Source organism: Sus scrofa, chromosome 1 (assembly GCF_054392235.1).
Source record: "Sus scrofa isolate SSC_HxYL_T2T_F1_AM1 chromosome 1, Sscrofa_HxYL_maternal_Yorkshire_Landrace_v2.0, whole genome shotgun sequence".
NCBI classification, from domain to species: Eukaryota; Metazoa; Chordata; class Mammalia; order Artiodactyla; family Suidae; genus Sus; species Sus scrofa.
Window position 1 is genome coordinate 155,849,788 of NC_139383.1, and position 15,647 is coordinate 155,865,434.

At 38.8% G+C, this 15,647-nt stretch overlaps 1 protein-coding gene across 20 annotated transcripts in view; it reads right to left on the reverse strand.

Moving 5' to 3' along the window:
- The window catches only part of TJP1 (tight junction protein 1), a 264,401-nt gene that overhangs the window by 99,596 nt on the left and 149,158 nt on the right, over positions 1 to 15,647 (reverse strand). For 6 of the 20 annotated variants that reach the window (NM_001444407.1, XM_085004233.1, NM_001444404.1 and 3 more), the window contains 1 exon segment: positions 859 to 1,025. The gene's annotated coding sequence lies outside the window, so the exon portion shown is untranslated. 20 annotated transcript variants of the gene reach the window in all.

Here is a 15,647-nt window from a genome sequence, read left to right on the forward strand (position 1 = left end):
TTCCTTCAGCGGCAAAAGCAACGAAATTCTACTCATGGGTATTTGTATAACTAGGCAGACTTTATGAGGAGTTCTGAAGGAATGGAGGGATGAATAAAGGGATAAACACATAGATCTGTGGTAATACAGAGTAAAACATAATGGGAGAATCTTAGGTAATGGAATTTTAAATACTCACTGTAAAATTCTTCCAAATTTCAGCTTTGCTTTGAAAGTGATCATAAAATGTTGAGGGGGGAGGGATTCTTACAGTAAATCACTCAGAAATTAACTGAAGACTAAAATTTATATAAAACATTGTTAGTACTACTAAATTTGATACTTTAGTAATTTTGATACTTTAGGAAAATGAGGAAAAGGATTTCCTTTGAAAGAATATCTAAGAAATAAGTGGTCTCTCGGGTGGAGAAAAAGAAATAGGGCAGGGAGTTATGGAATCTTAAATTTTCACTATGAGCCCTTTTGCAGTGTCTTATTAATAAGTTCACCTATTATTTACTCCTATAAATAATTTTTAAAACATGATCCTTCTTGTAAAATTGCTTGTCATTTTTCTCATTGGAAAAAAAAGCAGAATGCATAACTGTGTAACTTGCACAAGGATTTTCTGGTAAATGACGGTTTCATTTCCAAAACATTTAGGCTTGTGGGGATACCTCAAGTAAAAAGTGTCACTCCTCTAAGAATGATTCGAACACAATCATTCCCTGTAACTTTGAAAGACGTTATTAAACAGAAAATGAACTAATCCAGAAATAGTAAGAACAGAGCCCATCTGCCGTCAACTAGGTAAATAACCTTAGCTTTCCTCATAAAATTATGGAACGGAATGAAAATTAGGGAACGAAAAGAAATTACCTCAAGTATAAAGTTCAATCCAGCTCCAAAAATTCTAACAGACCATAATTCCAATGATACTCCAACTCCAAACAGGCTGCAAATTCAATAATTAATGAAGCATTAAAGGCATCAAGAGGGGCTACTGAATTCTGAGTTCTACACACATTTCTAAGTTAGCATCAACTGACCAGAATCACAATTTCTGAAGAAGCAAAAAGCTGCATTTCAGAATGTGCCAAGAGTTTGTTTGGTTTCTTTGTTCTAAGCTCCAGCTGGCAAAGACACTTACTCAGATCACCAATTCTGAAGGGCTTCCTGCCAAAACTTCAGATCCTAATTCTAGACAGCTTCACTGTCCTTTAGGAGTGACTACAGACAAAATGGGGGAAAAAAACCAGGAAGACACAGGAACTAACAAGACAGGATAAACCTATAACTGACAAGACAGGATGAAAATATAAGCCAGGGTTCTCCAAATGAAGAAAAACCTTAACGCCCTAACACTATCTAGATATACGACCAGTTAAAATTTACCATCCTTCCTGCTGTGATTTTAAAGACAATCCACTCAACTATTCAATACAAACCTTTATGCTAAGTGCTGTGGAGGTCAAAAGTAGGTCCTTCTTCCTCCTTAAGGGCTCAAAGAAAAGGCTTATAACACTAGATAAATAGTGTACATCCTGTGCCTCAAGGATGGAGAGGACTTTGCTTGCTATGAAGATGACAGATTGAGTCCCCGAAAAACATTTGAGTTGCTTGAAGGGTGACCAAGAAAAAAAGTGGGGAAAGATGTTTCCAGAGAAGAAACAGCATGTCAGCATGGTTGTTGTTGCTACACATAAAGCCAGCTTTAATGTGGTTGCTCCATACAGTCTGTGGGACAGGAAAGGGTGAAAAAAGAGGCAGCAGAAGGGCCTGGCAGTACAATACTAAGGACTCTAAATTCAAGGGGAAGACACTAAGGAATTTCGGGCCATCAAAAGATATCAGAGCTCATTCTGATGGCTGTGATGTGGATGATGGATTGGAGGCAGGGAGACCACTTAGAAAGTTAAAGGAATAGGGAGGGAGGAGTTAAAGATGGCTGATAGAGGTTTCCGAGTTGGGCAGTTGAGTGGAAAAGCTAGAAGAGAAGAAAAGATCACAAATTCAATTTTAATCATCATTAATTTAAGGTGCCTGTGGAAATACTAAAGCAGAGATATAGGCAGCAAACAAGTAGGTATTCAAGTCTGAATATCAAGACTAAGATCTGGTGTAACAAGGACTTAGGAGTAACGAACAGTAGTACTGAACCCTCTCCAGTTACCAAAGGACTAAGATGCCCGTGTGGACTACAAATACTTTAACGGGAAAAAAGGAAGAACCTGAGGAACCTGGGAAGGAACACTCAGTGAGAAACTAATACAAAATATCATTACCCAGAAAATATGCCGAAACAAAATATAAAAATGGAAGATATCATAAATTTTCCTATTTTTTAAAATTGTTGGACCGTACATATATATATCAAATATATATGCAAAATAGTTTATCCAGAAATCTTTTTTTTTTTTTTTTTTTGTCTTTTTAAGGGCTGCACCCACAGCATATGGAAGTTCCTGGGCTAGGGGTCAAATTGGAGCTGCAGCTCCACAGCCACAGCAGTGTGGGATCCAAGCCACGTCTGCAATCTACACCGCAATTCACGGCAACACCGGATCCTTAACCCACTGAGTGAGGCCAGGGATCGAATCTACATCCTCACGGATCCTAGTTGGGTTTGTAAACCGCTGAGCCACAAAGGGAATTTCCTTTTTTTTGGTCTTTTTAGGGCTGCACCCACAGCATATGGAGGTTCCTACACTAGGGGTCTAATCAGAGCTATAGCTGCGGCCTACACCACAGCCACAGCAACATGGGAATCCGAGCCGTGTCTGCGATCTACACCACAGCTCATGGCAACAACGGATCCTTCACCCACTGAGCAAAGCCAGGGATCAAACCCACATCCACATGGATGCTAGTTGGGTTCATTAACTGCTAAGCCATGATGGGAACTCCTCCAGTACTATCTCTTAAGTAAAGGAGGCTGAAAACTTTCTTGATAATTTATGGTCCCCCATGAGGAAAATCAAGCAGTAAAGAGAGATACAACACTCCAGTGGCTCTTTCCATATTCCTCTGTAAACAGAGCTGCTACAAAGAATTGTTTCTGAATCCTCCTGCCCACCAGTGTTTTTGTTTTTTAGCTCTCCATCCAAAACAGAAAGCGAGATCACCTACTGAGATAAGGCTGAGCCAGGAACTTAAGAGGTACAACCCAAGTTTTAGTGAATAAAACAGATGACCCCTGCCCCTCTCTGACCTTTCAGTTAAGCATTTAATTTCAAATGTGATCAATGCTATCTATGCAAATAAAGCACAAACAGAGGAACGAAGTGTAGGTGCTAAAAGGTGAGAGAGGAGTTCCCTTCAGGTGGCCTCAGCAGTACTTCAGGCTGAGAAAAGTAAACTACAGCCAAGAGATTCAAAGAGGACAGGGCAGAAGTTCCTGATCATGGTTCAGTGGAAATGAATCTGACTAGTCTCCATAAGGACTTGGGTACGATCCTGACGTCACTCAGTGAGTTAAGGATCCGGCATTGCTGTGAGCTGTGGTGTAGGTGGCAGACCCAGCTCAGATCTGGCCTTGCAGTGACTGTGGTGTAGGCTGGAGGCTACAGCTCTGATTTGACCCCTAGCCTGGGAACCTCCATATGCTGTGGGTGTGGCCCTAAAATAGACACATACATACATACATACATACATAAATGGTGGGAGAAAATATACATTTGGATTGATCTGAAGGACTGTCATGTAAACTCTCAAAACCAGTATGTCTAAGTGATAGCAAAAAAGGTAAACCTAAAGTCAATTTAAGAGAGGACTCAAAGACACTCAGGAACTCAACAAACTTCATGAATGCAAGATAAGAATTCACTAAGGTTAAGAACTAAAAATAACGATCCAAAGTAACAGTGCAGCAACTGTGGGATGACAGCCCCAACACAAAGTGAATAAACTGAACATCGAAAACCCCATTATTCTCAACATCAGTTAAATTTCCAAATATTTTATTGTGCCCATTCCTTGGCTGACAATTTAGGGGGCAGATGATGAGGTGGGTATGATTAGAAAATACTAAGAGGCAGAAGAGGGAGTTCCCATCGTGGCTCAGCGGTTAACAAATCCGACTAAGAATGATGAGGTTGCGGGTTCCATCCCTGGCCTTGCTCAGTGGGTTAAGGATTCGGCGTTGCCGTGAGCTGTGGTGTAGATCGCAGACACACCCTGGATCCCAAGTTGACACCTAGCCTGGGAACCTCCATATGCTGTGGGAGCAGCCCTAGAAAAGGCAAAAAGACAAAAAAACAAAAAACAAAACAAACAAACAAAAAGAGGCAGAAGAGGAGTTCCTGTTGTGGCGCAGTGGTTAACGAATCCGACTATGAACCAGGAGGTTGCAGGTTCGGTCCCTGCCCTTGCTCAGTGGGTTAAGGATCTGGCGTTGCCGTGAGCTGTGGTGTGGGTTGCGGACGCGGCTTAGATCCCGAGTTGCTGTGGCTCTGGTGTAGGCTGGTGGCTACAGCTCTGATTCGACCCCTAGCCTAGGAACCTCCATATGCTGAGGGAGTGGCTCAAGAAAAGGCAAAAAGACAAAAAAAAAAAAGTAGGCCTAGAATTTTTTTGGTTGATCAAATCTAGAAGTTTGCTTAAAATGGAGGTTCACAGATAAATCACTGCATTTGCTGCTGTCCTAAAATCAAAGTAAAAGAATATCAGCTTAAATAAGGTACCATGACACGCACATTAATCCTTGATACAGGGATAACTACACTCTTGAAAACTCTTGAGTGCTTTCCAGTTATCAAAAATAAAACTATTTTTAGGTTGGCATTTTCTAATGGCTAAAGATGGATAAAAGACTTCAAATTTTTTTCCAGGTATAAAGGGGAAAGGAAATGAGACAGCATACAGCATACACACAGTGTTATTTCTCACTGTATCTTTTTGTGTAGCTCTCAATCCTAGAACAGCAGTAATTTTTCATGATATATTATCCTCCGCATATACAAAGCATAAATAAATGAATAAACCATTTAAACTGTCAAAGGTGGGGGAAGGGATCCAAAATGGAACACAGACAATAACAAATCAACCTAACTATATCACAAATTATCATGACCACACTAAAGAAGGCAGGGACGAAAGAACCTAAGTAACTGTGAACACAGTATCACAACTGACTGACAGGAGGCCAGACAAAAAGATCTGCATAGAAATTATGCAGCCTTTCTCCGCAGGGAATAGGTAAAAAAAATTTTAACTGTTTTGGGTATATAAAACAAGTGAACAAAGAAATAAATAACTGTAGATAATGAGAGCTAGACTTCTATTGTTGGAGGAAAAAACTGTAAGAAAAGGAGGGAGACTAAAAGGAACTCCAAGAGATCAGAATCTGAACTATCAGTATAAACTCAAAGTTTTGTTTGTTTGTTTTGGCTGTACTCACAGCATGTGGAACTTCCTAGGCCAGGGATCAAACCTGCACCACAGCAGTGACCTGAGCCGCTGCAGTAACGTCAGATCCTAAACCACTAGGGCACCAAGAAACATCTAAACCCATGATTTTATTTTATTTTTTTGTCTTTTTAGGGCTGCACTTGCATGGAGGTTCCCAGGTTAGGTGTCAAATCAGAGCTATAGTCGCTGGCCTGGGCCACAGCCAAGCAACGCCAGATCCGAGCCACATCTGCGACCTATATACCTCAGCTTACAGCAATGCCGGATTCTTAACCCACTGAGTGAGGCCAGGGATAGAACCTGTGTCCTCATGAATACTAGTCAGATTCGTTTCCCCTGAGCCACGACGGGAACCCCAACCCATGACTTTAAATACATACACAGATAGATAAAGTCTTATAGATATGCATATGCCTATTTCCTAGCTCTCTCTGCTGAGAGCCTAAAAGAAAAAACTAACAGCAATGAGCATATAGCAAGAAGATGTTAATTTGCAAATACTAATCTTTAATGAAACAAACCAAGATTTCTCAGAGAAGGGGCTGAATGCAGGTCTGGGTCAGGAAAAATACAGGATGAACTTGGAATACCATATGGCACTAGAAATTAAGAGAATGCTCAAAAATGCATAGGGTTTGTCAATAGAACAGATGAACCAACTTGAAGGAGCTCCAACAGGCCAAAGCTAGAATAACCTGAGCAACAAAATAATGATAATATTAGCTTTTAACCCACAGAATAATCAATGAGTCTATACTGATATAATCAAATAAAATAATGGGAAAGAGACAGCTCTTCATTAGAGTGGAATTTCAATTAACAAATGTGGAAGGAAAAAGGAAAACAGAACTACCCTCAGGCAAATGCCACAAATTAATGCAGATAAAGATCCACCCACAGATGCTAAAATTATCAGGTGAAGATCCACGGATCAACATGATTAGTACAGCCTCAAATTATCTCCTCCCGGAGTTCCTGTTGTGGCACAGCGGAAATGAATCTGACTAGGAACCATGAGGTTGCAGGTTTGATCCCCAGCCTTGATCAGCAGGTTAAGGATCCGGCATTGCTGTGAGCTGTGGTGTAGGTTGCAGACACGGCTCGGATCTGGCTTTGCTGTGCCTGTGGTGCAAGGCTGGCAGCTGTAGCTCCGATGTGACCCCTAGCCTGGGAACCTCAATATTTTGGGAGTGCGGCCCTAAAAAGACACAGACACACACACAAATATATATATATATCTCCTCCAAAATATTTATGAATCACAAAAATATAATAACTTTACAGTGGAGAGATGCCATCTTAACCAAGGTAAAAATTACCAATAATAAGACTGATCAACATCATAAACCCCTTGATGTGATGAACAACACAATTTTTATAGTATTCTTTTTTTTTTTTTTTCTGTCTTTTCGCCATTTCTAGGGCCGTTGTGAGGCATATGGAGGTTCCTAGGCTAGGGGTCGAATCAGAGCTATAGCCGCCGGCCCACGCCACAGCCACAGCAACGCCAGATCTGAGCCGTGTCTGCAACCTACACCACAGCTCATGGCAACGCCGGATCCTTAACCCACTGAGCAAGGCCAGGGATCGAACCTGCAACCTCATGGCTCCTAGTCAGATTCGTTAACCACTGAGCCACAATAGGAACTCCAGTTTCTACATTATTCTTGTCAAAGTGCACCATCCCACTCCAATGATGAAAAAACATCAGACAAACCAAACTGAAGGGCATTCTACAAAATAATCAATTCTCCTCAAAAGTGCAAAGGTTATAAAAGACAGAGGGAAATGGAGAATCTGTTACAGATTTAAAGACCACCCCCCCAAAAAAAAGTAGCAAGGCAGAATCCTGGAAAAGAAAAAGAATGAACTAGCAACATTCAAATGTGGTCTGTAATTTAGTTATTATTGGATCAATGTTAATTTCCTGTCCTTGAAAATTGTTCTATAGTTACAGTTATGTAAAACTTAAGGGGTGCAGAATGAAGGACATAGAATTCAATATTTTTACAACTTTTCTCTAACATTACTTCAAAATTAAAAAGGTTTGTCCATAAACAAAATGAAAAGACAACCTACGGACTGGAAAAAAGTATTTATAAATGACGCAACCCGCAAGTGCTTAATTTCTTAAATACATAAACAGTTCATATACCTCAATACCAAAAACCAAACAACCCAATCAGAAAAGGGGCAAAGAACTTAAAAAGACATTTCTCCAAAGAAGACATACAGATGGCCAATAGGCACAGAAAAAGATGCTCAATATCACTAATTATTAGAGAAATGCAAATCAAACCTACAATAAGGTATCGCCTCACCAGTTAGAATGTCCATCATCAAAAACCCTACAAATAACAAATGCTAGAGGAGTTCCCATTGTGGCTCAGTGGTTAACAAATCTGACTACGAACCACGAGGTTGCGGGTTCAATCCCCGGCCTCGCTCAGTGGGTTAAGGATCCGGCGTTGCCATGAGCTGTGGTGTAGGTTGCAGACACAGCTCGGATCTGGTGTTGCTGCGGCTCTGGCGTAGGCAGGCGGCTACAGCTTGGATTAGAACCCTAGCCTGGCAACCTCCATATGCCACAGGTGTGGCCCTAGAAAAAGATAAACAAATGCTGGAGAGGGTGTGATGAAAAAGGGAACCCTCCTCCACTGTTAGTGGGGATGTACACTGTTGCAGCTACTATGGAAAACAGTATGGAGATTCCTTAAAGAAACTAAAAAGAAAAATGGGAAAAAGAAAGTCTATTCAGAAAGCATCGCTGGGAAACCTGGACAGCTGCATGCAAAGCAATGAAACTAGAACACACCCTCACACCATGCACAAAAATAAACTCCAAATGGCTGAAAGACTTAAATATACGACAGGACACCACCAAACTCCTAGAAGAAAACATAGGCAAAACACTCTCTGACATCAACATCATGAATATTTTCTCAGGTCAGTCTCCCAAAGCAATAGAAATTAGAGCAAAAATAAACCCATGGGACCTCATCAAACTGAATAGCTTCTGCACAGCAAAGGAAACCAAAAAGAAAACAAAAAGACAACTTACAGAATGGGAGAAAATAGTTTCAAATGATGCAACCGACAAGGGCTTAATCTCCAGAATATATAAGCAACTTATACAACTCAACAGCAACAAAACCAATCACCCAATGGAAAAATGGGCAAAAGACCTGAATAGACTGTTCTCCAAGGAAGATATACAGATGGCCAACAAACACATGAAAAAATGCTCAACATCGCTGATTATAAGAGAAATGCAAATCAAAACTACCATGAGATACCACCTCACACCAGTCAGAATGGCCATCATTAATAAGTCCACTAATAACAAGTGCTGGAGGGGGTGTGAAGAAAAGGGAACCCTCCTGCACTGCTCGTGGGAATGTAAACTGGTACAGCCACTATGGAGAACAGTTTGGAGACACCTTAGAAATCTATATATAGAACTTCCATATGACCCTGCAATTCCACTCCTGGGCATATATCCGGACAAAACTCTACTTAAAAGAGACACATGCACCTGCATGTTCATTGCAGCACTATTCACAATAGCCAGGACATGGAAACAAGACAAACGTCCATCAACAGATGATCGGATTAGGAAGATGTGGTATATGTATATATATATATATATATATATATATACAACAATGGAATACTACTCAGCAATTAAAAAGAAAAAAATAATGCCATTTTTGGCAACATGGATGGAACTAGAGAATCTCATACTGAGTGAAATGAGTCAGAAAGACAAATACCATATGATATCACTTATAACTGGAATCTAATATCCAGCACAAATGAACATCTCCACAGAAAAGAAAATCGTGGACTTGGAGAATAGACTTGTGGCTGCCCGACGGGAGAGGGAGGGAGTGGGAGGGATCAGGAGCTTGGGGTTATCAGACACAACTTAGAATAGATTTACAAGGAGATCCTGCTAAGTAGCATTGAGAATTATGTTTAGATACTCATATTGCAACAGAACAAAGGGTGGGGAAAAATGTACACATGTAAGAATAACTTGATCCTCATGCTGTACAGCGGGGAAAAAAATAAATAAATAAATAAATAAAAAAGAAAGAAAGAAACTAAAAAGAGAATTACCACATGATCCAGCAATCCCACCCCTGGGCATATATCCAGAAAAGATGAAAACTCTAACTGGAAAAGATACATGCACCCCAAGTTCATAGCAGCACCATTTACAACAGGCAAGACATGGAAGCAACCTAAATATCCATCATCTTTATCCAAATGAATGGATAAAGAAGATGTAGTATATATACACACCAGAATATTACTCAGCCACTAAAAACGAAATAATGCCATTTGCAGCAACCTGGATGGACCTAGAGATTATCATACTAAGTGAACTAAGTCAGATAGAGAAAGACAAATATCACATGATACCACTTATATGTGGAATCTAAAATAAACACAAATGAGTTCCTGCTGTGGTGCAGCAGGTTAAAGATCCGGCATTGTCTCTGCAGCAGCATGGGTTTGATCCCTGGCCCAGTGCAGTGGGTTAAGGATCTGGTGTTGCCACAGCTGTGGCACAGGTCACAACTGCAGCTCAGATTCAAGACCTGGCCCAGGAACTTCCATATGCCACAGGTACAACAAAAACAAACAAACAAAAACATGATATAAATCAAACATATCTACAAAATGAGACTCACAGACATAGAGAACAGACTTGGAGTTGTCAAGGGATAGTGGGAAGAGGAAGGAATAAATTAAGAGTTTGCAATTAGCAGACACAAACTCCTATATATAAAATAGATAAACAAGTATTTGCTGTACAGTATAGGGAGCTATAGTCAGTATCTTATAATAACCCATAATGGAAAAGAATTTGAAGCTGTACACTTGAAAATAACACAACATTGTAAATAAACCATAGGTAAATTAAAAAAAATATTCACAAAGCCAAAAAAAAAAAAAAAAAAAGCAGGTGCCATCTTGAGCATATCTGCTTTGAGCAGCAGAACATCTAAGAAGTCATATTCTGAACTGTCATACATGAGCAAATTCACCAAATTCTTATCAAAATCAAGCATAGTCTTTCTTTGGCTATTAAAGTGAGGAATATAATTAACCTACTAAAGGAACCTGAATGGGTACTTAACATATCTGTTCTTGGAGATTCTTAGGTTACTCCTCCTTCTCATTAAACCATTATTTGATTTTCAAAAAAAAAAAATTAACTTTAAACAAATATTTTCAATTCCTAAATGTTAAAACCTATGAAAAACCATGACACTTCTCTAACAAAGCACTCAATGAAAAACAGAGCATTATACACTCAACAGATCTCGTTTCTTTTAAATCAGCCTCCTCACGTCACCTTAATCATAAAGCTGTTTTAGGCAAATCACAAAATATCTAAGGTAAAGGTGCCAAGCTTGTATTTCAGTTGCTAAGCCTCACTCAGGCACAGCGTATCAGGGAGCTCCCTTCTGGTCCTTGACGCTGCAAATCTTACTACTGAGGTAGCAGCAGTAAGAAAGGAGTAAATACACCAGTTTAATGCAAGCCATGTGGGTGATAAAATTCATGACTTTTCCCATATACAACAAAGAAGCAGTATCATTTATTTCCGGGTAAAAACAGGCTTTTCAAGTAATCTGCCTATATCCATCGAACAAACCTAGTATTCATATCCAGAATACACCAAGAATTCCTATCAATAATGACAGAGCATCTAAAAGAAAAGATGGGCTAAGGGCTTGAGGAAGCACTCTGAACAAGAGGATATCAAGATGGCCAGTACAGGAATTCCTGTTGTGGCTCAGAGGTAACAAACTTGACTAGTATCCATAAGGACATGAGTTAAGGATCTGTTACTGCTGTGAGCTTCAGTGTAGGTTGCAGATGAGGCTTGGATGTGGCTGTGGCTGGCAGCTGTATCTCTGAATCGGCTCCTAGCCTCAGAACTTCCAAATTCCACGAGTGCAGCCCTAAAAAAAAAAAAAAAAAAAAAAAAAAAAAGGCCAGTACACATACACATGTAGGAAAGTGAATTAACCAACAGGATAACACAAATTAAAACCACAATTAAAAGTTACTACATAATCACATGATAAGCTAAAAGAAAATGAGTGCTAATGAACACTCTAACCAAAACTCACCATTAGTGGGAGTATAAATTGGTATCACTGCTTTGGAAAGCTGGCAACAATGAGCATGTTCTATGATCAATCAACAGAAACGAGTACTTACATTCACAAGAACTTATGCATAAGTTTTTTCACAAAAGCACTATTTAGCTATCAAGCCAAAGCCAGAAATGATCTAGATGCCCAATGGAAAACAATTCAACATTCACTCAATGGAATATTATACAGCCACAAAATGAAATGAATCAAGTATTAGCTACCCAAACCAATACGGATGAACACTGCTCAATATTGAACAAAAGAAACCAGACATAACATGTTTTCATTTAAGTTTAATAACAGGTAAAACTGAAAAACAAACAAACAAAAACACTGCAAAAGAAAAACTCATCATGGGGAACTATCAAGTTATGGCCTTTTTTTTTAAATTGAGACATACTAGAAGGCCTCTATAATTAAAAGTGTGTTATTGGTGCATGAGCAGACAAATAGACCAGAGGGATAAAATGGAAAATCCAAAAACAGACCTTCAAATAAATGGAAAATTAGTGTATGATAAAAGTAACACCCCAAATCACTGAAGATGCACTTTTGAAATAAATGCTGCTAGAGCAACTGGGCCCACATCTGGATTAGATTAAATCTATATCTCACCATGTACACATTAATTAGGGATCTAAATGCAAATAAATAAATAAATAAATAAAACCATACAAGTACTGGAAGAAAACTCGAGTGAATTCTTCCTTAATGTTGGTGAAGGGAAAGCCTTTCTAACCATAACCCAAATTTTAAGGGAAATAAACTTAAATACATGAAAAATTTAAAATGTCTGCCTGGCCAAAAAAGAAACACAAAAACAAATCTCCATAAAGAGTCTGAAGAAAACCATAAGATACACCATGAAAGCCAATATCCTTAACACATAAATAAATCAAAAATTGCAGAAAAAAAAAGGACAAAGAAATCCAATAGAAAAATGGGAAAAAGACACCTAACAAAATGGATGTTACAATTTGAATAAAAAATGTTCAAACTCAGTCATAATTAAGGAAATGAAAATTAAAATAACACCAAAATGCCATTTCTCACCTATCAAAAGAACAAAAATTAAAAAAAAACACTACAAAGCAGTCTACTGGCAAGATTATGAGGCTTCATTCAATTGCACACATTTTATGGGGGTATAACTCAGTGGTAGAGTATTTGACTGCCAAATGCACACATTTTCAGTGGAAATGCAAATTCATTCTGCCTTTCTGAAGGTAAATTTGGCAAAACCTAACAAAACTAAACGTATACTTAACCTTTTCACCCAGACACTCCACTTCAAGGAAATGTGTCCTTAAGATAAACCTCTAACAATGTGACTATACATGTACCAGTTATTTGTGGTAGCCAGGTTTGTAACTGTGATATTGGCAACACGCTGAATGACCACACATGGGAGAGTACATAAATTACAGCACATCTACACAATGGGGTATTATGCACCTATAAAAAAGGAAGATCTCTATGAACTGATATGGAGCAATTTCAAGGACATACCTTTGAAAGAATAAAGCAAAATGAAAAATATCAATGATGGAGTTCCCATTGTGGCTCAGTGCTAAAGAAGTCTACTAGCAACCATGAGGATATGGGTTTGATCCTCCAACTCAGTAGGTTGAGGATATGGCACTGCTATGGCTATGGCATAGGCCCGCAGCTGCAGCTTTGATGTGACCCCTAGCCTGGTAACTTACATATGCCACAGGTGTGGCCCTAAAAAAAAAAAAAAGAAAAATCAATGTTATTCCATTCTTCATGTAGGAAATACAAGATTATACCCCCCCCCCAAAAAAAGTTTCCATTGTGGCACAGCAGAAACGAATCCGTCTAGTAACAATGAGGGTGTAGGTTCAATCCCTGGCCTCACTCAGTGGGTTAAGGATCCGGCATTGCTGTGAGCTATGGTGTAAGTCGCAGACTCAGCTTGGATACTGCATTGCTGTGGCTGTGGTATAGGCCAACAACTGTAGCTCCAATTTGACCCCTAGCCTAAGAAACTCCATATGCTGTGGGTGCGGCCATAAAAAAAAAAAAAAAAAAAAAAAAAAAAAAAAAAAAAAGATTATACACATGTATCTGCTCACTTGTGCAAAAGAAAAACAGAAATGATAAACCGGAAACTAAAGAAACTGATTACTTACATTGTAAGTGGGAAAGAGGTAGAAGGAAGAAGAAAATGGATTTAGGGTAGTAGGAGTAAGGAAGGAATGACATTTCTGAGCATATTTTTTTTGTAGCTTTAAGCTACAGTAATGTTTCATAAAGCCCAAAATAACAAATAAATAATTAAAATCAACTAGGATAAGGTAGTGGTCTCAATGATAGGAACAAAAATGGAATGCAAACAATAAATTACGAATCAACCTATTATTACAAAGGAATAACACAACTGCAGAGGATGGAGAAGAAAAACACTCAACGAAGTTAACAGTGGAAAACAATATTTTGACTGGATACTGTAATGTTAAAGACAAAAATAACTATACACAAACATTGTACTCTAGTTAAGTCAATCTGTTTCGCACAAGGGCAGGATGGGTTAACAATCTGCTAACCACAGGCACATCAGGATTAAACAAATCACTGAATATATTACAATACAATGAGCTGATTTCTCATTGTCAGAGAAAGAAATCACAAGAAAGGAGGAAAGCTAGAATGAAGTATGTTGGATAAGAGTCACAGTGGCCATATAAAGCCATGGTTTTTAGTATAAGTACAGACAACAAGATATAAAAGGAAGAAGGGGCAGCTCTTCCTTACAGAGGAATGTGGAAGAAACAAGAGAAATACAAAATCACTATAATGGAAAAAACACAGAGGTAATAACTGCTGCAGGAAGGGTCAATGAGTATCACCAGTGGGCACGTTTGAAGAGAATCTCAAAGTATCTTGCCCAAGATATTTATCAATTGCAAAGGAAAAAACAGTAGTACCTCACCAAATTTTAAGCTTATCATACTAGAAATAAGACATAAATATCACATACCTTCTCCTAATCTGATGAAAAACATCAATCTAATCATGAGCAACCTAAATGGAAACATTCTAAAAAATAACTGACCAATGCTCACTGAAAGTGCCAAAGTCATAAAATACAGGGAAAGCCTGAGGAACTGGAGGAACTGTCACAGTTATAATGATAGTATTTTGGATATATGCCTAAAATAAAATATTACAATTAATTTTCTGTTAACTTTTAACTTTTGACACAGTTAACAAAATTTTTAAATTATGTACGTGACCCACATGATATTTGTATTACAACTGTTCTAGCTCTAACTACCAGTTTACAGGAAATACAGAGGGCAAGAAACACTGTAACTACCACAGGAAAGCAAGCACCAAAATCCAGACTAAGAAATTCTACAAACAATTCTATTCCTCACCAATACAACTGCAACGTGGGCAGGGAGACAGAGACAGATAGGGGTATCTTACAGTCTCAGAGGACTTAGAAGGCAAACCAATGGGAGGACTTTATTTGGATCCTGATTTTTTAAAAATACATTGAACATATATGTCTTAAATTGATACTTAGGACAGAAACATTACACTGACCAAATGTTGGATTTTCAATTTAGAATTTATTTTTAATATGTGCTAATGGTAATATAGTTTTATATATATCTATTTTTTTAATCCAGCTCTTATCTTTTAGAGATAAATAAATATTAGCAGATGAAAAGTCATGTCTGGTATGTGCTTCAAAATAATGGGGGAGGAGTTTCCATCATGGCTCAGTGGTTAACAAATCTGACTAGGAACCATGAGGTTGCGGGTTTCATCCCTGGCCTTGGTCAGTGGGTTAAGGATCCGGCGTTGCTGTGAGCTGCCGTGTAGGTCACAAACGTGGCTCAGATCCTGAGTTGCTGTGGCTGTGGCATAGGCCGGCAGCTGTGGCTCCGATTTGATCCCTAGCCTGGGAACCTCCATAGGCTACAGGAGCGGCCCTAGAAAAGACAAAAAAAAAAAAAAAAGACAAAAAAAATAATGTGGGAGGGAGTTCCTATTGTGGCTCAGCAGTAACCAACCTGACTACTATCCACAAGGATGCAGATTCAATCC